Source organism: Pleurodeles waltl, chromosome 3_1 (assembly GCF_031143425.1).
Source record: "Pleurodeles waltl isolate 20211129_DDA chromosome 3_1, aPleWal1.hap1.20221129, whole genome shotgun sequence".
Classification (NCBI taxonomy): Eukaryota; Metazoa; Chordata; class Amphibia; order Caudata; family Salamandridae; genus Pleurodeles; species Pleurodeles waltl.
This window is the reverse complement of record NC_090440.1, coordinates 223093950-223116766: the sequence shown is the minus strand read 5'-3', so window position 1 is coordinate 223116766 and position 22817 is coordinate 223093950.

Sequence of the window (22817 nt, the reverse complement as noted above, 5' to 3'; positions counted from 1 at the left end):
AGAATGACTAGACAGTTAATCAGAAAAGATGGGTTGTCAGATATTTCCAGAAAGCAAAGATTAGAATTGATGATACTCAGTTCTTGGGGAGAATGATCCATAGTTTAGGGGAAATCCAGAAAACAAAACCTTTCTATTTTTTTTAAATATACATTGTATTGGTTTTATCAACTTGAGATCACGTATACTCTCCAGCAAGCTTTCTAAAAAGAGGTAATAACATTTACGGCTTTGCATCGGGTGCAGTTCCGGATTCCACAGAAACTTAGCACTGTCTCAAGAGCTGTCAACTCACACCCTTTATCCAAATATGGTCTATTTGCATCTTCAGTGTCCTTGATAGTTCTCTGATGGTCTGGCAATTTCCCCATGTTTTATTCCATTTATTGGCGCCACCTCTTCCGTCATAAACAATCCATCCAGTCATCATGCACAAGCCCATATCCTTCATCCACTTGCCCAGTTCCAAAAGGCAGGGGACACCACACTTACAGGAAAATGTTCTATTTGGAATCATCAGTCAAGGGGTGATCAGCAGCCTGACGTATTTCAATCCTCTCCACCCAGATGCCTAACAGGGCTGCTTTAGACAAGCCCAGCAACCGCTGACCCGTAACCTGGCGCAGACCAGCTTGGATGCCTCCCTAATAGGGTCATAGAGCAGGACAGAAGGAATGTGCCCCTGTGCCTGCAAACCCCTTATATAAATGTCAGAGGACGCTCGCCCCATTTTTAGGTCGAGCCTGCAAGCGATGTGTCCTGTTATAATCTCTCTGTGGGCTTTTAACCACACCCATCGATCACAATCACTCGTTCTTGGGCCTGCCTTTCAAAAATCCTTTGTTATCATTGGTACTTGCATCACGTTTGTCACTCCTTGGGGCAGTTTTGGTATTGCATTGGCCATCAACCCTGTTACGTGGATAATTGCACTTTTGCCGATACGTTTGACTGGGAGTAAACTTATTTTTCTTTTTGTGTCTCTCCTTTGCGCTCATGCTGGCCATGGCGCATTGAATTGGCTTGCTCAAGTCAACTGTTTTACTTTTCGTTTTCAATTTATGTGGCGAGAATAGTCCAGTTAGGAATTTACAACGCTAATAGCTCTAACTCGAGCAAACATGAGAACCACTGCATTGCAAATGCTTGTTTTAATAATACAACTCTAGTGTGGCAGGACTTCTGTAGTATGCGTAGTTCCACTAGTCAAAAACCTGTGCGAATCGCCACTTCTCATGGGGATCTCAATGCCATCCCCACTCTTCCTCATCTTACCCACCTAGATCTTCCTCTCAACCTGGTTTTAAAAGAGTTAGTGGGTCCAGTGACTTGTTAATTATTTTCATATACGTGACAGATGTGGCTTATTTTAAGTCTATCCTTTAACAGTGAGGTTTCATCTATCTCTGCTGCTCCATCAATTTGTGCTTGCAGTGCATGCCTAGTCTGCAGAAACCAAATTGTCTCAGTGTTTGACAATTCTATGTCAGGGCTGGAGGCGAGGATAATGCCTTACCCTTTCTTCACTTTTTATTACAGCAGCCAAACATCTAAAAAAAAAAAACGTTTCCAATTAAATCTTGGGAAGTACCATAACTACAACATCCTCCTGCAGCCTGTGACCATTCAGATAAGTGATCCTTCTGGTTCTAGGTGTACAGTTTTGCTTAAAACATTGGTACAGCGCTACACTGTGTTAGTTTTGTCTAACCTGGTGTTTGCCTTGCAGGCACTCGCGGATCGTATCCATCGATCCTACGCGGGCAGTTTGTTTCCCCGGGCTGTGTGGTGGGGCAGTCCCGAGAGGGCGCCTGCCTACCATAATATAGAGTGCTTGCAGGCCACACACAATCTGGTTCCTGATTTGCGCTTTAGAGCCCTGTATCCTCCCTTTTTTACTCCCGTTCACACTGTTGTGAATAAGGCGGTGACCCTGACACCAGCATAGTGGGTCTGTATGTGCAGTAGCTTTTTCCCCAATTGGCTCCGCTGGGCCGACCCAGGCTGCAACCCCTTATACTGACTAGGGTATGAAGGCCTATTACTCCTACTGAGTTCAGGGCACGTCCACAGTGCCTAAAAGGCTTAATTTAAGCCCACCGATATCCCAGACTTGATAAAGTGCCAGTGAAGGCCTGTCTTCACCACGGTTGAGTCCAAGACCCTTCATCTGCATGAAATTGTTTAGTGTTATAGCTCTGATGGCCAGGGAGATGCAGGTCCTCCAGAGTACATTTATGGAAGAGGAATCTTCTGCGGTTTTGCCCCTGGATGACGAGTTCTGTGAGTTAGTTGGTGCCTCCATAAAGCACGCTCTGTCTATGGCCCTGGCCCCTCTAGACTGCAAATCTTAAGAATTGGTGCAATTACGACAGCCATCCTCTGGCCCCTTGGTGGATCCAGCTCCACAGCGCCCAGCACCTAAAAGGCCCTTGAAGACAGGAGCGGATAAGGATGCTTTCAAGCATTTTAAGAGGGCTTACTTGCAGTCACAACCTCAGCAGCCTTTGGATGAGGACCCCTTTGCCTTGACTGCCGATGATGCAGACCCCTTTGCTGATGAGGGTTCACAGGGGGACTACGTCATGGAACTGGGGCCATCCAGACCGTGGTGTCCCTCCTCGGAGGAGACCCTCCATCCCTGATGAGTCCTGGATCCCAAGTGACCTGTGTTATCTCCGACATGTTGGACCCGAATGATCTACTTCACCCTAGGTCCTCTATGGGTTCCCTGGCAACAAGGTTGCTGCCTACGTGGTAGGGCATCTCACAAAGCCCCTGACAGGGAAATCAGGGCCTGTTTGCGGGCAGAATGTCCCCAGCCATTATTGGACAGGAAAGTGGCCCTGACACCTGAAGTGGATCCTGGCATGGCCACATTCCTAGCGAAATTCATCTGCGACCTGAAGAAAGGCATTGATCACTCCTGGCAATCATGCCAAGATATTTTGGGTCCTCTATCTAAGATATTGGACATGGCAGAAGATGTGAAACAGTTGGGCACTCTCCTCTCTCTGGAGATCCTCTCTGGGTGGCCACAGCGAGCAGTAATTTTCTTGGGCGATGCGAATTGCAAATTGTTGGCGGAAAGGCAAAGCTCCTTGCTCATAAAGGTGGACTCAAAGAGAGGCTGGGGCTACCGCACAGCGCAGTGACAAGACCAGTCAAAGTCCGGCAGATTCTACTGATCCAGACACTTCCAACGTAGTCGTGGAACCTTAGGTGGAAGCTGCGGAGCCCAAGGATCTACTCAAGGTAAGAACTCTCCTTTCTTCTCATCTAAGTATGGGAGGGCGACTGGCTCTGTTCCGAGAAAACTGGTGGGTGTTGACCTCATGCGCATGGGTGCTTCTGATAGTTCAAGGTTTCCAGATAGAGTTCTGGGGGACCACAGTCCAAACCTCCAGGCCTTTTCCCCTTTGATTCTCTGCAGAGGAGGTGGTCCTCATCAATCAGGAGGTATCAGACCTCGTGGCCAAGGATGCAGTAGTCTCTACATCGCTGTACCCCAAAGGGTTTGTGAGCAATCTCTTCTTGGTGGAAGAGATGGACAGCAGTTTCCATCTACTGGTAAATCTCTATGGTATTCCACTTCCAGATGGAGGGGATCCATCTATTGTGGGATCTCCTGAGGCCAGGGGACTGGCTAAAGTGCCTGGACCCGAAGAATGTGTACCTGAAGGCCCTGAGTTTTCCTCTGCATTGGCATTTCCTCCAGTTTCTGAGGCGCAGTCAGGCATTCAAATACAAATCCTCGGCGTTATCCTGTTGCCCACCCCTTGGTGCTTCGCTAAGGTCTTGTAACCTATGGTAGAGCTCCTTTGTGGCTGACGTATCAGATTGATTGTTTATCTGGACGACATTCTGTTCATGCATCAGTGCTCTCTGGCTTTATTAAAGCAGCTCCAGATGGCTGTCGACCTGTTGGAACAGCTGGGTTTTGTGATCAATGAGAAGAAGTCACTACCTGTTCCAGCACAACGGACGATGTTCCTGGGCTCTGTCATAGACTTCAAGGAAACAGCCCTCTCCCTCCCTGCCAAGAAGATGGTGAAGATCAGGCATAAGATCCAGAAGACGCTGTCAGGGGAGAGCACGTCCCTGCAACAGATAGCCTGGTTGGTGGGGCTACTTGCATCGTCAGTACAGGCGATCTTCCCAGGCCCTCTTTATTACAGGGCGCTTCACTGTTTGAAGGTATTCCACCTGCACAGGATCTGATTTATTTGGAATTCGTCCCATTGATGGAGGAAGTTTGAGAGGAAATGTAGTGGTGACTCACCCAGACGGAGGCCCGGAACGGGCAGGCGATATTCGGTTCAAGCCCAGATATCTTGATAGAGTCCGACTCCAGCACATAAGGTTGGAAAGCCACCTGCGGAAATGTGTGTATCGGAGGAAAGTGGTCATCAGAAGAACAGAGTATGCTGGATGAAGGACAAGACAATTGCGTGCTGCTGACAATGGACAATGTCCTGGCGTTCATGACATCAGTCGTCTGGGGAGGGGTCCTTGATCCTGGGTCCCGGAAGATCTTGCAAAGGAGTTCTGGCAATTTTGCCTGGATCATCAAATCTCAGTAAAGGCAGAGTACCTTCCGGTGGGCGTAGAACAAGGTGGCCAACTGGCATTCTCGGCACCTCCAAGATCCCGGTGCATGGAAACTTTTTCCCTCTCTAAAGCTGAAATGGGTTTTACCAGGCCCCATTCACCTTGACGCTAGCCATTGGCTGGTTGTATAGTAACAACCCATTTGAAGAATTTGGGGACAATAACTATCCTCTCTAATGCTTCCCACCTATAAGTCCACTCCAAAGTGCCAAAGCTTTGACTGCGCCTAGGCAAATCACCATTGTATGTTCAGTCACTCCCACCACGCTGTCAATGCAGCCAAACAACTGTCTAATGTTCAAGTACCCCTACGGAGCATAAGTTCTGACTCATCTGAGTACACCAAATCTGTGATCAACACCCCAAGCCACATTGCCAGGATTTTGACCAGAATCTTGCTCTTCGCATTGAGCACAGGGATAGGCCTATTGGAGGCACACTCACTATGCGTTTTCAACTCGTTCAAAATCGTCATTTTTATCAAATCATTAACATGATGGCCATACTCTGGTCCATGGGCAGAACCTTATCCTCCCCAGCCTCCTGGAACATCCTGCCCATATGCAGGGCTATTCCAGTAGCAGCCATTCCTGTATATAGTTCTATTGGAAGGGTATTAGGCTCAGGTGCTTTCCCTGATTATAGAGCTCTTATGGCTCTCATTATTTCTTCCTCACTTATATATTTATCTAGCTCTTGAGAGGATTCACTCAAAAGTACCAGTATCTTAATATCATGGAGGAATACCTGAGACTCCCCCTGGGTCCTGTGAGTAAATGAAGAAAATACCTTTGCACAGAATCTCAAACTCAACAGCAATCTGCCTGTCACCGTAATCTGCTCCTCAAAGTCCAAACAAATTCTAGCACCAATTTCTGTCCTATTCTCTCCTACCCAACCATGTCAGTAGCTTACCTGCTTTATTTCCCACCTCATAGAGCCTGCACTGGGTGGCTTAAGTAATAATCCTAGCTGTATTTTCAAGCATCCTCAATCTGTGGCTCTGGTCCTCAACCTCTTCCACCTCCCTGTTCTGCTGGAGGTGCAAAATATCCTGCTCAAATCTTTCAGCTTGCTCCTTATTAAGACTTTTTCAGTACTCCAATCAGCGATATGGCATGTCCCTTCCAGACCTCGTTATAAGCCCCCCACACTGTGACCGAGGACTCCACTGAGTCCATATTTTTTTGAAATATTGTCTGGTCTCCTCTCAGCCTGTCCATCAGTTATGTATCTTTAACATATCACATAGCAAATGTCCAGCTCCTCCTCCTCTAGGACTCCTGCAAAAGGTCTAGAAAGTTCTACCCATTGAAGGGAATGGTCTGAGACTCCCCTGACAAGGATCCAGGCATCACACCACTTCCTATTGTTCAGCGTCTGAATGGGGAACAAGAAGAACATGTGCATGTGGTGTAGTATGCTCTCAGCTTTTTTAAATTAAACAATTGCATAGAGCCTTAGCTCTATTTATGAATCAACTTAAGGGACACCCAGGTGTGTACAGGGAGCCAATGAATTGATATAAATAAATGTGTGGCACTGCAAAATCGGGGGCAGAAATGATAAAGCAAGCTATGTGCAGTGATCGAGTCTGGAGCCTATAAGTGACGATATAACAGATTGACATCCTTAAAAAGAAAACCAGTGGGGGTTTTACCTGAGTGATCTGTGATGGAAGGTACATGAGGTCCAACTGAAGAGACCTGGCTGGGTAACTCCAGGTTGACAATAATATTGACCCTTTACACACACCAGAGTTGGAATATGACCTAAATCGGCGGGCAAAATGATGTAATTCTGGAAATGTGCTTCTGCCCTTGACAAGCACCATGGTCTTGTCTGTGTTCCGTTTTAACCAATGACTATGCACCCATTTGATACCTTTGACATGTAGTTATTCAAAGCAAGATCATTGTTTAGATGGCTGTCAAAATGAGAAACGATTTGAGTATCATTCGCATAAGAAAATAATTAAAAGTGAATAGTAAATGAAAAATTAGGAAAGAGGAACTTCACAGCTTCAATTAGTAATTTCAGAAAAAAACAAAGCCCGGTATCACCATTGTATAGCTATTTTAGCCATGTTTTTAGACATGTTGTTTTAGCAACTAGGCCTGCCGTTTGTGCACTTTAGCCCAGTTACATTTTGTTCAGCTTCATTTTATTATTTTAGCACAGGCCACATTTGCGGTACTGTTTTATTTTCTTTATGTAGTTGTTCTTTCGCCTATGAAAGCATTGCGTTTCTAGCAAGACATTCTTTTCACTTTGTGCCTTCCTCATGGCTGCAGCCAGATACAGTTGCCGCCAAAGTGGTACACTGTGGGGGTCATTCTGACCCTGGCGGTCATGGACCGCCAGGGCCAACGACCGCGGAAGCACCGCCAACAGGCTGGAGGTGCTTCCGGGGGCATTCTGACCGCGGTGGTAAAGCCGCGGTCAGAAAAGGGAAGCCGGCGGTTTCCCGCCGGCTTCCCGCTGCCCCAGGGAATCCTCCACAGCAGCGCTGCAAGCAGCGACGCCATGGGGATTCCGACCCCCTTCCCGCCAGCCTGGTTCTGGCGGTTTTCACCGCCAGAACCTGGCTGGCGGGAACAGGTGTGGTGGGGCCCCTGGGGGCCCCTGCAGTGCCCATGCCACTGGCATGGGCAGTGCAGGGGCCCCTAACAGGGCCCCACATAGATTTTCAGTGTCTGCGTGGCAGACACTGAAAATCGCGACGGGTGCAACTGCACCCGTCGCACCCCTTCTACTTCGCCGGCTCCATTCGGAGCCGGCATCCTCGTGGAAGGGGGTTTCCCGCTGGGCGGGCGGGCGGCCTTCTGGCGGTCGCCCGCCAGCCCAGCGGGAAACTCAGAATGGCCGCTGCGGTCCTTTGACCGCGGTACGGTCTTCTGGCGGTTGCCGCCAGGCCGGCGGCATCCGCCGCCGGCGGGGGTCAGAATGACCCCCTGTGTCTCCAACATTCACAGAAACATACACATCCTTACATGTGGACATTTTCTCAGAACATCAGCTGTGTTATTATAAAAACACTTCTCTGTCCCATACACATTAGGAGGAGATTCCAGTCAGATGACCATGACTGCATGCTGATTGCTGATTGCCTTTGCTACAGCTGTTTGCTTAGAGTACCAAATTCCTGGCTTACACGGGGATGGTGTCTTCCTAGACAACAGGCTTCCTTGCTCAGGTATAGGGGATAATGTCTTCCCAGGGGGGAACAAGAAGGGTGGATTAAGGCTTATCACGCTGTGCTCTAACATAGCTTAGGTAGGAACACATATATTACTCCTAGTGATAGTATGTTGGGACTTTTTCTGTGTTTCACTATTCTTGTCACCATTTTGCTTCTAGCGTTTTTTATCATCCTAGTTATTGCAATTCATGCCATTTTATCTAAGATGCAGCTAATTCAATAAACCTTATTGAACTATCCTCTACCTCTGTTTGTCTTTGCATATGTGAGACTAATGTAACTGAGAGAAAAGGATGAGATCTGATCGACCATGATTTCCCTGAGGAGTCATTTCTGCCATGCACCCAGCTGCCACAATCATCCCTGAACTTGGGCAGAGGAAAGGTGCTGCTAGTGAGCTGGAAACCTGAATTAGGCTGACAGTTGTCACACAGTGTGGGACTGGACTCATTTCTTCACAATTCAAGTGGTTCTGCCACCCGAATCCATTAGCCTCATTAGGATTATGAGAGCGGACATAACATCACTCTTTGGGAATAGCTGTGAAAGAAAGAAGATAACAAGTCCAATGCAGTGCCTATAGTATTACATTTTTCAAGATTTAAGAGGAGCATCATATGGTCAATAGAGTTTAATGCCCCTGAGAGGTTTAACAAACCTAGGACATTGACACAGTTGAGATCAGTTCTCAACCAAAGCTTGTAAGGGGCAGCGAAAATAACCCATTCTGTGCCATGACCAGGGCATGACCCTGCCTGGGCACCATCAAAAATGGCCTCCTGTTAAAGAACAAGCATATCCATTGAGATACATATGTTGCAACTATCCTACCTGCAGCAGGAAGTAGGGTTATTGCATAAACAAGAAGGTGAGGATGGATGGACTGTTTGGTTTAATCTCAGCCACTGGCGATTGCTCTGGGCTGCATACCACACTATTATGTTTCTCCCACTGCGTCATTCTAGACATAGATGCGCCTTATGGATGGGGCCAAACTGAGGTGACATGGTGTGCAAAATAAAAATGGACTGGGATGCAACCCAATTAATTAGAAATTAATTCAAACATTCCATCCATCACGTTTTTGTATACTTTTAAGTGGTACTAAAAGTGGCTCCCCAAGTCGAGTGGGGATACCCAGACATGAATCCTGTGCCACTGGAACCAAACCATATCCAACAGAAGAGCCCTAATAAGGGTGAAACTGGTCTGGAAGTTTGGGCTAGACTGGTACTATTGGAGCTGGGTTGAGACTGATTTTCATATGGCTGGGTCCAAATTGAGGTAGCATGGTGTGCAAAATAATGATGGAGTGAGTCACAGTCCCTAGTAATTAACAGTGGCTGAGATTAATTCAAGCATTCAATCCATCACTTTTTTAAGTACTTCAGGAAGTAGGGTTACTGACAGCTAGATGGCACAAACCAGATGATCTAAAACAGTGGTTCCCGACCTTTTGACTTCTGTGGACCCCCACTTTAACATTACTCAAACCTGGGGACCCCCACTGAATTATAATTGGAATCCGGGAACCCTCTACTGAGTCATTGCTGAAAGCTGGGGACCTAATCTGTTAACATTTTTTAATTTTCTAAGCAGTGCAGGACAACCTGAGAAGGCTTTGTGGACCCCCAGGGGTCCCCGGACCACAGTTTGGGAACCACTGATCTAAAATATATGTTGTGGGAAGAGAAATGCGCCATCCATGTTTTCGTCCTCTGAATTTGACGGAATGGTTCAGAGTGAACACGAGGCAAGGATAATGAAGTAGCTAAGAAGATGTAAAATGGTAATGGGGCCTGCAAACTTTGAACATTTTGGCAATGTAGGTACAAGGCAGTGAGGTGGTGAAATTAAATGGAGAGATCCTATTTGGGTTGGCAATTGATTAGTGTATAAGAGAGAGATTTTTTTCAGTGAAGAAAGAAGAAATTTGGTTGCAATAAATTTGAAAGGGTAGCGGGCACATCCCGTGCTAAGATAAGAGAGGTAGGTTAACCAAAAATATATTTTTTTAACTTTTTGGGACATGGGAGAGTAACTTATACAAGATGAATATTAACTCTAATGGCAAAGGTGGATGGAGACGTTGTAGCATCTCAAATGGTTTTATACTCATCCTTGTTCTTAAGAAGATATTTAGAGTATTGAATAGTCCTCCCCTGTATAATGCTTTCTTGCAGATGGGGGGGTCATTAATCATGAAGAAGTATTGGCTTGCCAAGTAGTTTTGTGATGTAAGGAGAAATCTGATCAAGCACGGATGTAATAATGTAGAAATAGTTAGAATATGTTAATGAAGTTGACAAAATAGTGGCAAAATGTATTAAGTTCGAGAACATGGAATGGAACTGGTTGGGATTGTGTATATGTCTGTTTGGAAATGTAGAAAATGTAAATGAATGTACTTCTTTATCGTAACCTGTCTCTGCCATGTTTTCTTGCTCGTGGTGACTTCGCATCAGTGGATGTGTCCATGTCCAACCCTTAGCTGGACTGTGCCCTGGAGTAAAGACTCCTGGCTATCTTGCTGTAGGCAGTCAGTCCATCTTCTTCCCTTTGTTATTTGCCCACTTCCTAAATATAACTGAGAACAGTCGAGATAAACTCCTGGAAAGGAAAAAGGGAGGGTGGGAGAGAGAAAGAAAGAGAATGAGAGAGACAGAAAGATGAACATTGATTTCAGTAGGCCGGGTGGTGGAAAGTCTGAACTAGACTTCCTGAGTTATGTGATGCCAGAGCACCATAGAAGCAAGATAAAAGGGCAGAACACAGTAAGCACATGGTAATAAAAAAGGGTCTCTCAAGTCAAAAAGAATGCAATAAACACATAGGGGCAGATTTAAGAGTCCCTAGCGTCACCGGAGCGTTACTTTCAGGTGGTGCTGGCCACTGCTCCAAATTTACAAGGAGGTGTAATGCCACTGTTTGAGACATTATGCCTCCTAGTAAATATGGGCCCTTCCAACACAGTTTTCTGTGGCAGAGGGGTGTGCCATGGGTGTTGCAGTGGGCGTTCCACCCCAACACCAATTGATTTTGATGCTGCCCCAGATTTACGAGAAATCGTAAATCTGTGGCAACGCCAAAAACTAACACCACCCCATGGGTGGCTTTAGCATGGCAAAATGAGGAGGAATGCTATTATTCCGCCTTGTTTTTTAGTTTTTCTATGTGGTGCTGCATCCTGCAGACATAGAAGAAGCAAAATTCCATGGATGATTGTTTATGTGCAGGAAGGTGGAAGGTGCAGGACAAACAATCATTCCAAAATGACGCTTTGGTACTTCTATGTGTGATGCATTTTGCAGCACACAGAATTGCCAGATCGCCATTATAGATTATTTATTGTGAACTCTTTCTTCTGGTGAGACCCCTGACCACCTTTTTGGGAGTCCCCACAGACACATTCTTAGACATTAAGGTGCTGACTCAGAGGTCTGTCTTCTCAGCTAGCTTAAGCTTCCTGGGATCAGTAAGCTTGCTATCCACTAAGTTTTGGTGCAGCTCTGGAAAACAAGTATTCAGCTTATGCTCACTCAGAATTAGGTTATACAGACCAGTAGAATCATCCATTTTGCTGCCTCTCACCCAGCCCTTCAGTGCCCTGCTGACACAATCTAAGAAATCCACCCAGGTCTGATTTGGGAGCTTGTGTCTGTCCTTGAACCTCTGGCAGTATTTCTCAGAGGTAAGTCCAAACTAAGCAACACAAATTGCTTTCATGGTCTGATCCCCTGGCTATAGTGTAAGAAGTGTCTCCCTCCCCACCGTGGGCATGTGTTTTCATAGTACTGCCCTTCCAGTACTCCTATAGGACCTTATGTACCCTGAGTGCAAATTCAAATTCAGTGAACTACTTGCCTAACTCATCTCCCACCACATAGTTAGGCACCAGCTCCTGGGGTAAGCTGACCCTCACCAGCAGACACAGTTGGTCTGCTGCCACCATCACTGTTGGATCTTGTAGATTTCTTTGCCTTTAGCTCCAGCTCCCTTGTGTGCTTCTCATGCTCCAACAGTAGCCTTTTCTCAGCCAAGGCCCTCTTAACCTCAGCCTCCTCCTTTGCCAAGGGCCTCTCAGCCTTTTTCTTGCCAAGGCCCTCTCAGCCTCAGCCTGCTTTGCTCCATGGCCAATTTTGTCTCCTCCTTTTCAATCTTTAATTTGGTCGGGTCTAGGTTGAGCTTCCTTACTTCCCTCCTGTCCTCCAACTCCTATGGGAGCACGATCCGGGAAGACCTCCTGCTCTCTGCACAGAGGGAATTTTCAATCCTGGGAGTAGGTTACCTTCTCCTCAACTTTCAATCACCGCAGACCCTCGAACAGCTTGGGGAACTCCTGCAGGATATCCAATGCATGGGATTCTTGCACTTGTCGTGCAAAGAAGATGAGTTCCAGGTCTTTGGCAATGTGGCACCTCTGGTCACAGAAAATCATGCTTGTGTCGACTTCCCTTTGCACTTCACCACCACCTCTATGACTTCTCTTAGTGGCAGTGGTTCGGGGGCCCTGTAGGTGTAAATTATTGCTTTAGTTGGTGCTAGTTTGGGCCGTGGCATGACCTTGCCAAATTGAACGAAGTCCATTACATTGATGGGGGCACTGGTGTCGATTAGCACAGTGCGCATTTGTGAGAGCCTCTTACCTGCACTGCCCCTGCCTGCGAATGAGACGGTGAACACTTCATCATCATCATCATCATCATCCTTCGGTCGATCAGTAGGATTTGCTTGATTTGTGAGACCTCCAGCATCCACCTGTTGTAAAGGTAGCTGTCTCAGGGTCGCTCTCCTTTTTACTCTGTACACTGCCCTGCATTTGGGTGGCTGGTCTGATACACATTGGCAAAGTGATTCATACACCCACACCTTGAGCATATTTTACCTTGTGCCAGGCATATGTTAGGTTTACAGAGCATCAGACCACAGTTACTGCACCCTTTCTCTGGTGGCTTGGGTGCGCTTGTGACGCAGTATCGAGCAGGCCATCGTTGGATGGCATCCACTTGTTTCTCCTTCACCTTAACCACTCAAGCTGTGCTCGCCAGGTCTCCCCTCTTGCCAATGCTACCTCCATGTCCTCGGTTCTGCTTTCCGCCAGCTCATGAAGCTCATCTTTGACCTTTTCACCACCCCATCAGTTTCGCGTTTGGCGTGAAAGTAGTGCTGCAAGTGCCCAAACCATTGGCGCTAGTGCTGGGTGGCCATAGCAGGGTCTACCGGGTGGTTGAATGGCAGCATCACTGTGATTGAGGAGTGTGCACATTCTGCAGGGACTATTGATGCAGGGGTCTGCGGCTGTTCCGATATTGTGCTTGCGTGGCAATCACCTGCACCACAGTCATCATCCCCACCTGTTTTGGGGAGGTGTTCGAATAGTTCATATAGCTCTGTACCACTGACGTAGAGCATCACTTACGTTTTCAACGCCCCATCAGTTTGGCACATGGCATGAAAGTAGTGCTGCAAGTACCCGAACCATTGGCACCAGCGCAGGGCGGCCATGGCAGGGTCTACCAGCTGGTTGAATGGCAGCATCATGATGATTGAGGAGTGCGCACAGTGTGCAGGGGCTGCTGGTGCAGGGTTCCAACATCATGTGTGCGTGGCTATCACCTGCACGCCACTCATATCAGCAGACTGTGCTCCCATTGTCGGGTGCGTCAGGTGCATACACCAGGCATTGGCTTGGCCACTCACTGTAGCAATGTTCATTTGGCCCCTCACTGTAGCGCCCTCCCCTCAGTCCAGGCAGGTGGGCTTCTATGGGGGGCCTTTCTCTTTACACTTTACACTCATGTGAGCTAGCCACCCCACAGTCTTAATCATTCACTTCCTTTTCCGGAGTGGTTCACGATACATCAATGTCCTAGTCTTTATGTCTTTAGTTGCTCCATATATATGTATAGTTTTCATTTGCTCATGCTTGTTTGTCTCTCTTACATTTTTTATGTTGAGTGTAAGTGTATGACCTCTTGTATACTTTTAAGTATACTACTTTTGTGGGCTTCCTGCTATTTCATTTGTTAGTTTCAGTGTCAAGCTATGGCAAATGTTCCCCAGGCAATCATCAACTCACCAGCTGTTTCTCGGCGGGCTAGGCGCCCTCAAAGGCTTCTGTTTGCCTCAACTAGAACTGACAGTAGGCTCTCTGCATGTCAGCTGCAGTGTGGGCAGTCACCGCCAGGTGGCGCAGTTGCCACTTCTCACAGCAATCGGCCACACATCTACAGGCTGCGCTGCCACTTTGAAGATTGGCTGCCATGGTGTGCAGGTAGTGGGAGGGGCAGTGGATGCATGACTCACCCCAAAGGCATAAACATGACATGGTGGCCAGGAGCATAGCTTTCCCCTTTTCAGGGAGGGCACACCATATGCACCAGCCAAAATAGCGTAGCTTCCCGGCATCTCCTGCAGCCACCGATGCTGCGTTTTCCTCCGATGCAGCATGGGCTGCATTGTTTGCAAGGATGCGTTGAACCCAGCACACAGGATTCACCACCACCCTTGTCGCCAGTGTGGCGTCCATTGTAGAATATGCCACCTAGGCTGCAGTGGCGCCAAATGCAATAATGTGTGACACTCACACATGTATACCACTAGCTCTCGCAGAGTGGCCACGAGGGACTGCTCCGCCCTTTATTTGTACCCAGAAGCTATGCAAATTATAGTAGAGGCCGGGTGGCACTCTACATCACCCCCTCCCCCAGAGTATCCCAGAAATGTGGGTTGGATACACTGGAAAATCAAGCACAATAGATAACAAGCATTGGCAAAGCCAATAGGTCTCGCCTATGCAAGAGCTATTGGTTTTGCCATTGTGTTTTAGCCATGTTGTACACCCTTGTGGCTGCTGTTCGGCATGGCTAAAAGTAAATGGCATACAGGAGAGTGGGCTGAAGTGTCATAGAGTGGAATGACAAAGAGTGGAGTAGAGTGTTGTAGAGTCCAGTGGCAGAGAGTGTCCTGTATTGGAATGGCATAGTGTGGAGTCATGTATAGTGGGATACACTGGAGTGGTATAGAGTAGAATGGACTGGTGCAGAGTGCATTGGCGTAGAGTGTTGAAGAGTATAGTGGCATAGAGTGCAGTGGCATTGAGTGTAGTGGCATTGAATTCAGCAGCATACAATGCAGAGTTTTAAAATTCAGTTGCGTAGATTAGAGTGGTGCGTAGTAGAGCACAGTGGTGCAGAGTGCAGTGGTGTAGAGGGCAGTGGCGCAGAGTAGAATGGTGAGAGTAGAGTGGTGCAGAGTAGAGTGGAGTAGAGTTCAGTGGCATAGATTGGTGCAGAGTAGAGTGGGCGTACAGCTGAGTGATGCAAAGGGCAGTGGTGCAGAGTAGAGTCAAGTGGCATAGAGTGCAGCAGTGTAGAGTGCAGAGTAGAGTTGAGTGGCAAAGAGTGCAGTGGTGTAGAGTGGTGCAAAGTAGAGTAGTATAGAAAGGTGCGAAGTAGAGTATAGTGTCGTAGAGTGCAGTGGCATAGATTGGAGAGGCATAGAATGGAGCAGTGCAGAGGACAGTGGTGTAGAGTTCAGTGGCAGAGAGTGTAGTGTTGCAGAAGAGTTTAGTGGCATAGAGTGCAGTGGCATTGAGTGTAGTGGCATTGAATTCAGCAGCGTACAATGCAGAGTTGTAAAATTCAGTTGCAAGATTAGAGTGGTGCGTCGTAGAGCACAGTGGTGCAGAGTGCAGTGGTGTAGAGGGCAGTGGCGCAGAGTAGAGTGGTGAGAGTAGAGTGGTGCAGAGTAGAGTGGAGTAGAGTTCAGTGGCGTAGATTGGTGCAGAGTAGAGTGGGTGTACAGCTGAGTGATGCAAAGGGCAGTGGTGCAGAGTAGAGTCAAGTGGCATAGAGTGCAGTAGTGTAGAGTGCAGAGTAGAGTTGAGTGGCAAAGAGTGCAGTGGTGTAGAGTGGTGCAAAGTAGAGTAGTATAGAAAGGTGCGAAGTAGAGTATAGTGTCGTAGAGTGCAGTGGCATAGATTGGAGTAGCTTAGAATGGAGCAGTGCAGAGGACAGTGGTGTGGAGTTCCGTGGAAGAGAGTGTAGTGTTGCAGAGTAGAGTGTCAGAGTGCAGTGGTGTTGATTGGAGTAGAGTGGCATTGAGAGCAGTGGCATAGAGTACAGTGATGCAGAGTAGAGTGCAGTGGTGTAGAGGGCAGTGACATGGTGCAGTTGTGTAGAGTGCATTGGCAAATAGGGCAGTGGTTAAGAGTAGAGTGGCGTAGAGTGCAGTAGCATAGAGTTGAGTGGCACAGAGTGGAGTAGAGTGGCATACAGTAGATTGTTTCAGAGTAGAGTGTAGTGGCATAGAGTGGTTAAGAGTAGAGCGGCGTAGAGTGCAGTGCATAGAGTGGAGTGGCACAGAGTGGCATAGAGTTGTAGAATGCAGTTGTGTAGATTAGAGTGGTGCATAGTAGAGTGCAGTGGTGCAGAAGGCAGAGGTGCAGAGGCAGTGGGACAGAGTAGAGTGGTGCAAAGTTGAGTGGTGAGAGTAGAGTGATGCAGAGTGCAGTGGCATAGAGTGCAGTAGTATAGAGTGGTTTAGAGTGGATTTGCATAGACTTGAGTGATGCAAAGGGCAGTGGCACATAGTAGAGTTGAGTGGCATAGAGGACAGTGGCCCGGAGTGGTGCAGAGTAGAGTAGCATAGAATGGTGCACAGTAGAGTATAGCGCCATAGAATGGAGTAGAGTTGAGTGCAGCAGTGCAGAGTAGAGTGGCATATAGTTTAGTGGCAGAGAGTGCAGTGTTCCAGAGTAGAGTGTCAGGGTGCAGTGGTGTAGAGTGGAGTAGAGTAGCATTTCGAGCAGTGGCATAGAGTACAGTGATGCAGAGTAGAGTGCAGTGGTGTAGAGGGCAGTGACATAGTGCAGTTGTGTAGAGTGCATTGGCATATAGGGCAGTGGTTAAAAGAAGAGTGGCATAGAGTGGAGCGGCATAGAGTTGAGTGGCACAGAGTGGAGTAGAGTGCCATGCAGTAGATTGTTTCAGAGTAGAGTGTAGAAGTATAGGAAAGTGCCACTGTTGACATGGTTACCCCACACGTGTTGCCTAGTGTTGATGCCAACTTTGATTGAAAGTGTGCTGGGATCCTGCTAACCAGGCCCCAGCACCAGTGTTCTTTCCCTAAAACTGTACTTTTGTTTCCACAATTGGCACCGCCCTGGCACACAGTTAAGTCCCTTGTAAAAGGTACCCGTTGTAACAAGGGCCCTGTGGCCAGGGAAGGTCTCTAAGGGTTTTAGCATGTATTATGCCACCCTAGGGGACAACCTCACTCAGCACATGCACGCTGCCTTGCAGCCTGTGTGTGCTGGTGGGGAGAAAAAGACCAAGTCGGCATAGCACCCCTCTCATGGTGCCATGCCCAGAAACCACTGCCTGTGGCACTGGTAAGTCACCCCTCTAGCAGGCCTTACAGCCCTAAGGCAGGTTGCACTAAACCACAGGTTAGGGCATAGCTGCATGAGCAATATGCCACTACAGTGTCTAAGTCCATTCTTAGACATTGTAAGTGCAGTGTAGCCATATTAAGTATATGGTCTTGGAGTTTGTCGTTACAAACTCCACTGCACAATAATGACTTCACTGAATACTGGGAAGTTTGGTATCAAACTTCTGAGCACAATAAACCCACACTGATGCCAGTATGCGAGTTATTGAAAAATGCACACAGAGGGCATATTAGAGATGCCCCCTGTATGTTATCCCAACTGCTAGGATAGGACTGACTGGTCTGTGCCAGCCTGCCACTTTCAGACAAGTTTCTGACCACATGGGGTGAGTGCATTTGTGCACTCTGTAGTCAGAAACAAAGTCTGTCCTGGGTGGAGGTGCTTCACACCTCCCCCTGCAGGAACTTTAACATCTGGCGGTGAGCCTCAAAGGCTCAAGCCTCGGGTTACAGTGCCCCAGGGCACTCCAGCTAGTGGAGATGCCCGTCCCCAGATAAAGCCCCAATTTTGGCAGCATGTTTGGCTGGAAAATTAGAGAAAACAGGGAGGAGTGACCACCCAGCCAGGGCCACCACTAAGGTGTCCAGAGAATCCTCCATCTTGGTTTGGAGGACAGGGACCAATAGGGATAGGAATGTGCCCCCCTCCCCAAAGTAAGTGGGCATAAGGAGGGTGTAGCCATTGTCTACTGCCCTCTGACCCCTAACATGCCCCTAAATCTAGGATTTAAGGGCCTCCCTGAACCCAGCTCTCCAGATTCCTGGCAATCTACAAGAAGAAGAAGGACTGCTAAGCTGAAACCCCCGGCAGAGAAGAAGGAGGACCACAACTGCTTTGGCCCCAGCCCTACCGGCCTCTCTCCTGCTTCAAGGAACCTCCAAAAAGACCAGCGACGCATCTAGCATGCCCAGCGACCTTTGCCAACTCCAGAGGACTGCCCTGCACCCAAAAGGACCAAGAACTCCAGAGGACAGCGGCTCTGTCTGAAGAAACTTACAACTAAGGACTCCCACCTCACTCCGGATGCATGAGTCCTGACCCCTGTGCACCTGACGCCCACGGCCCGTGTCCAGGTGATCCACCCAGCAAAAGAGGGTCCACAGGTGATTGCGAGCAAGTGCCCACCCTGGGTTGACCTCTCCACCCCTCCACGACGATGCCTGCAGAGGGAACCCCGAGGAGCCCCCTGACGGCGAGCTCTACACAAAGATATCCGACGCCTAAAGAACACACTGCACTCGCAGCCCCCAGGCCTTGGAGAAACCGACCCCCGGTGCCTCATCATTCAGCAGGCTGCCCTCCTCCCTGTTTGACCAGTGGTGTGCCCAAGACACACCCTGCAGACCTCGCCTGCAGCCTCTGAGTGACCCCCAGCATTGGAAACCTGATGTCCTGTTTGCACCCTGCACCCAGCCGCCCCTGTGCCGCTGAGGGTGTGTGTTTGTTGCCTACTTGTGGCTCCTCCAGTGCTCCTCTAATCCCCCCTGGTCGGCCCTCCGAGTCGCAAGTACTTACAGCTGGCTGACCGGATTACGAGTACCCCCTGTCTCCATAGGAGCCCACGTTAATTTTGCTCAACTTTGACTTCTACACCCGACCTGCCCCGTGTTGCTGGTGGTGGGTGTTTGGGGTTAACTTGAACCCCAACCGGTGGACTTCCTAAAACCTGGAGACTGAGACTGTAAGTGTTGCACTTACCTGCAAACAAATCTAACTTTTCTTCCCCCAAGGAAATGCTTAAAAATTGCAGTGCCATTTTAAAAATAGCTTTTAGCCAATAATTAAAAACTGTATTACTTACCTATTTCAAACAAAGTACTTTTGATACCGGTGTGAAATACAAAATGTTTAAGGTACTTACCTGCAACCTGAATCTTTGGTTCTAAAAATAATCTAAGAAAGTATATTTTTGCAATATAAAAACGATTGGTCTGGGGTTAAGTCATTGAGTGTGTGCTTCTTCTATTTTCTGTGTGTGTACAACTAATGCTTTGCAATACCCTCTGATAAACCTAACTGCTTAACCACACTACCACAAAGAGAGCATTAGTATTATCTAATTTAGCCTCTGATACGCCTCGGGGGAACCCCAGGACTCTGTGCACACTATATCTCGCTTTGATATAGTAAATACAGGGCCAGCTTCCTACAAGTGGTATAGCGTGCACTGGTGCAGGGGAGAGTGCAGCTGCGTAGAGTGGCATAGAGTATAACGGCATAGAGTAAGGTGGTGTAAAGTGCAGTGGCACAGAGTGCAGTGATGCAGCGCAGATTAGAGCGGCATACAGTGGATTGGTGTACAGGGCACGGGCAGAGTTAAGCGTTACAGAGTAAAGTGTGTTGGCATAGAGTGTATTGGCATAGAGTGCACTGGTGTAGAGTAGAGTGGCAAGGAGTGCACTGGCATAAAATAGAGTGGTACAGGGTAGAGTAGAGAGGTGTAGCATGAAGTGGCGTAGAATGCAGTGGTGTCGAGTGGAGTAGTGCAAAGTGCTGTGGCGAGGTGTGGTATAAAGTGGAGTGGTGCAGAGTAGAGTGCATTGGTGTGGAGTGGTGCAGAGTAGAGTGCAGTGGCATAGAGTGGGGTATTCATGGTGTGGTAGCACAGTGCCATTACAGACAACACATTTTCAATTGAAATGACCATTACATTTGCACAGACATACAGTTTTACTAATAAAACTATACAGTGCACAGACGAAAATGTGTGGAAACTGCATCACCTAATGTAATGGTTAGATTGAGCATGTTTAAGTATTTGTTTCTAACACACTTCAGAAATAACAAAAAAAATGCTAAATTTGTGTTTCTAATTCTGGTATATCCTGAAATATTTACACAGTTCATTTAAATGTTGTTGTGTGCTATAAAAAAATATTTCCTACCCACAGTATTCAGCAAGATTGTCACATAAATCCTCTCACTTTGCAATCAAAGGAAGAAAAGTATACATGCACCGTTGGAAGACAGCTCCCGACATTTGACCTCAATCTTTGAATGCTCAGCAAATGTGATAAGATAACAACAAGATACACAGGCCTATTTCCAGAAAGGGAGGACTCAGAAGGATACTGTAATTAAGGGTTTGGTAGGGGAAGGTATGAACTCAAGCTGGACAGCCTCAAACAAATAAAGCCAGCAAATGTAAAGCAAGAAAATGTGAGATACAAACCACAAGGGCAAGCAAAGGACAGAATACATTCCTAGGTCATCTTTCTGAATGTTCCCAAGTTGCCTTTAGCAAACCAGATAGCTGCACTGTCTGGTAGGCTCCGACCTAAAAATGACAGCCAAAGAAGAGAGAGAATCAATCAGGACAGAACATGTGTCCAAGCCATAGAGCAGGCTTCAACAAGTAGCTTGTGAGCTACTGATAGCTTTGTGTCTCCCTGTAAGTAGTTCTCTTGTATGCAGCCCAAGCTACTAAATAAGGAGCTTTGCTTGGTTGAATTAATATGTGTATCCTAAAATTGAAAAGCATGCATTCCGGATGAAAACATATGCTTGTAAAAAGATGTTTTGAGAAAAATGGATTTCCAAAACACATTTGCCAGCAACAGAAATGGATCCAACTGAGGTCAATAGGAGTCTCCACGCATGGACTCCCATTGTCCTCGATTTGATCCATTTCTGTTGTGACACTAGGCCTAGCCACACAAGTTGGGCAACAATTTTATAGGCACAGGTGGGGCAATGCTGGGTGGTAGAACTTTTGTGGATCGCAGCGGATTCTGGAAGTTTCCATCACAGAAATGTAAGGAAAATGCATGATTTTTGAGGTTTGTAAGAGATCCTTGGTACAAACACATGGTGAAAGCCACACAAGTCAGCCCACCCTGGAGACCCCTAGGTGTCTAGTTTTCAAAAATGTACAGGTTGGCTGGGTTTCCCTAGAGCAGTGGTCTCCATACTTTTTTATGCCGTGCCCCCCAGTTGAAAAATAAAAATCATTGGGTCCCCCACAAAATGTTTCGCAATTGTTTTATAAAAATGGCAATGTTTAAATATGTCTAAACCTATTTAAACACTGCAGTTAAGTAATGTTACCTTTTTAACAATGCAATAACAAGTTTCTGCTTACAACAAAGGCATGTTATCTGTATTATGCTTCTTTTGGCCAGTGTCTGGCACCCCCCTGGGATCACTTGAGGCCCCCCTAGGCCGGCCCACCCCCCAGTTTAAAGACCTCTTCCCTAGAGGGTCAGTTTTCAGTGGAACAATGTGATGCGTCCATGTGGCATTTTCGGCTGTTTCCTGTCGTGGGCATAGACCTACCCACACAAATGAGGGCCTATTTTTATGGGGAGACTCAGGAAAATGCTGAGTGGAAGGAAGTTTGTGGCTCCCCACAGATTCCAGAACTTTCCATCACAGAAATGTGAGGAAAGTTTGTTATTTTTAGTCAAAGTTTGAGGTTTGCCAGTGATTCTGGGCAAAAAAGTGTGGTAAGAGCCAAGCACGTCAGCACACCCTGGATACCCTTACGTGTCTACTTTTTTAAAACGTGCAGGATGGCTAAGTTTCCCTAACTGCCAGCTGACTTAGGGTCCAAAATCTAGAGATACCCACATTGGAAGAAGAAGGTCCATTTTCGGTATTAAAAATGTGTTCCGTCCCGCTTCAATTTTGGGCCGTTTCCTGTTGAGGGCACTAGGCCTACCCACACAAGTGTACTATTTCTATCAAGAGACCTGGGTGAACGCTGGGTGGAAGGAAGTTTATGGCATCCCGCAGATTCCAGAACTTTCCATCACAGGAATGTGAGGAAAAGGTGTCTTTTCAGTCAAAGTTTGAGGTTTTGAAGGGATTCTAGGTAGAAAAATGTGGTGAGAGCCACACAAGACAGTCTATTATGGCTTTCCCCAGGTGTCTAGTTTAAAAAATGTATAACGCTAGGGTCCAAATCTAAAGCTACCCACATTGGAAAAAGAAGGTCCGTTTTTGGTATGAAAAAGTGTTGAGTCCCTCTTGCACTATGCCTACTCACACAAGTGGCATGCTATTTTTATTCAGAGACTTCTGGGAGCATATAATAGTAGAACATGTGTTATTACTAATTGGATATTGCTACATTTGTGCCTTTCAAATGTAAACCATTGTGTAAGAAAGATTTCATTTTGAAAAATACCCTCCAAATTATACACTAGTACGGGTACCAACAAGTTCTGAGATGTAGAAATAACCACTGCTTTATCTTGTGCCCATTTTAGAAATACATACGTTTCCTTGATACCCATTTTTGACTCTGCCTACTTTGCTATAGTAATTGGTCTATATTCTGTACTCAATGAAAAGCCATTGGACAGTGCAGCTCCGTTGTTGGCACTGGGTACCTTGGAGTCCTAGAGAACCTACAAACCCTATATATAACCTCAACCAGACAAGTCAAGTAGATGTAATGGTAAATTGCTTTCATCAAACAGCCATCGTGATAAAAGTTACAGATGAACATATTGTCACAAATGCCTGTATTTCCCTACTCATTTTCAATATGTCTTTATTTCAACAGTTATTTTCCTTGGGAAAACCTTGAGGGATCTAAAGATA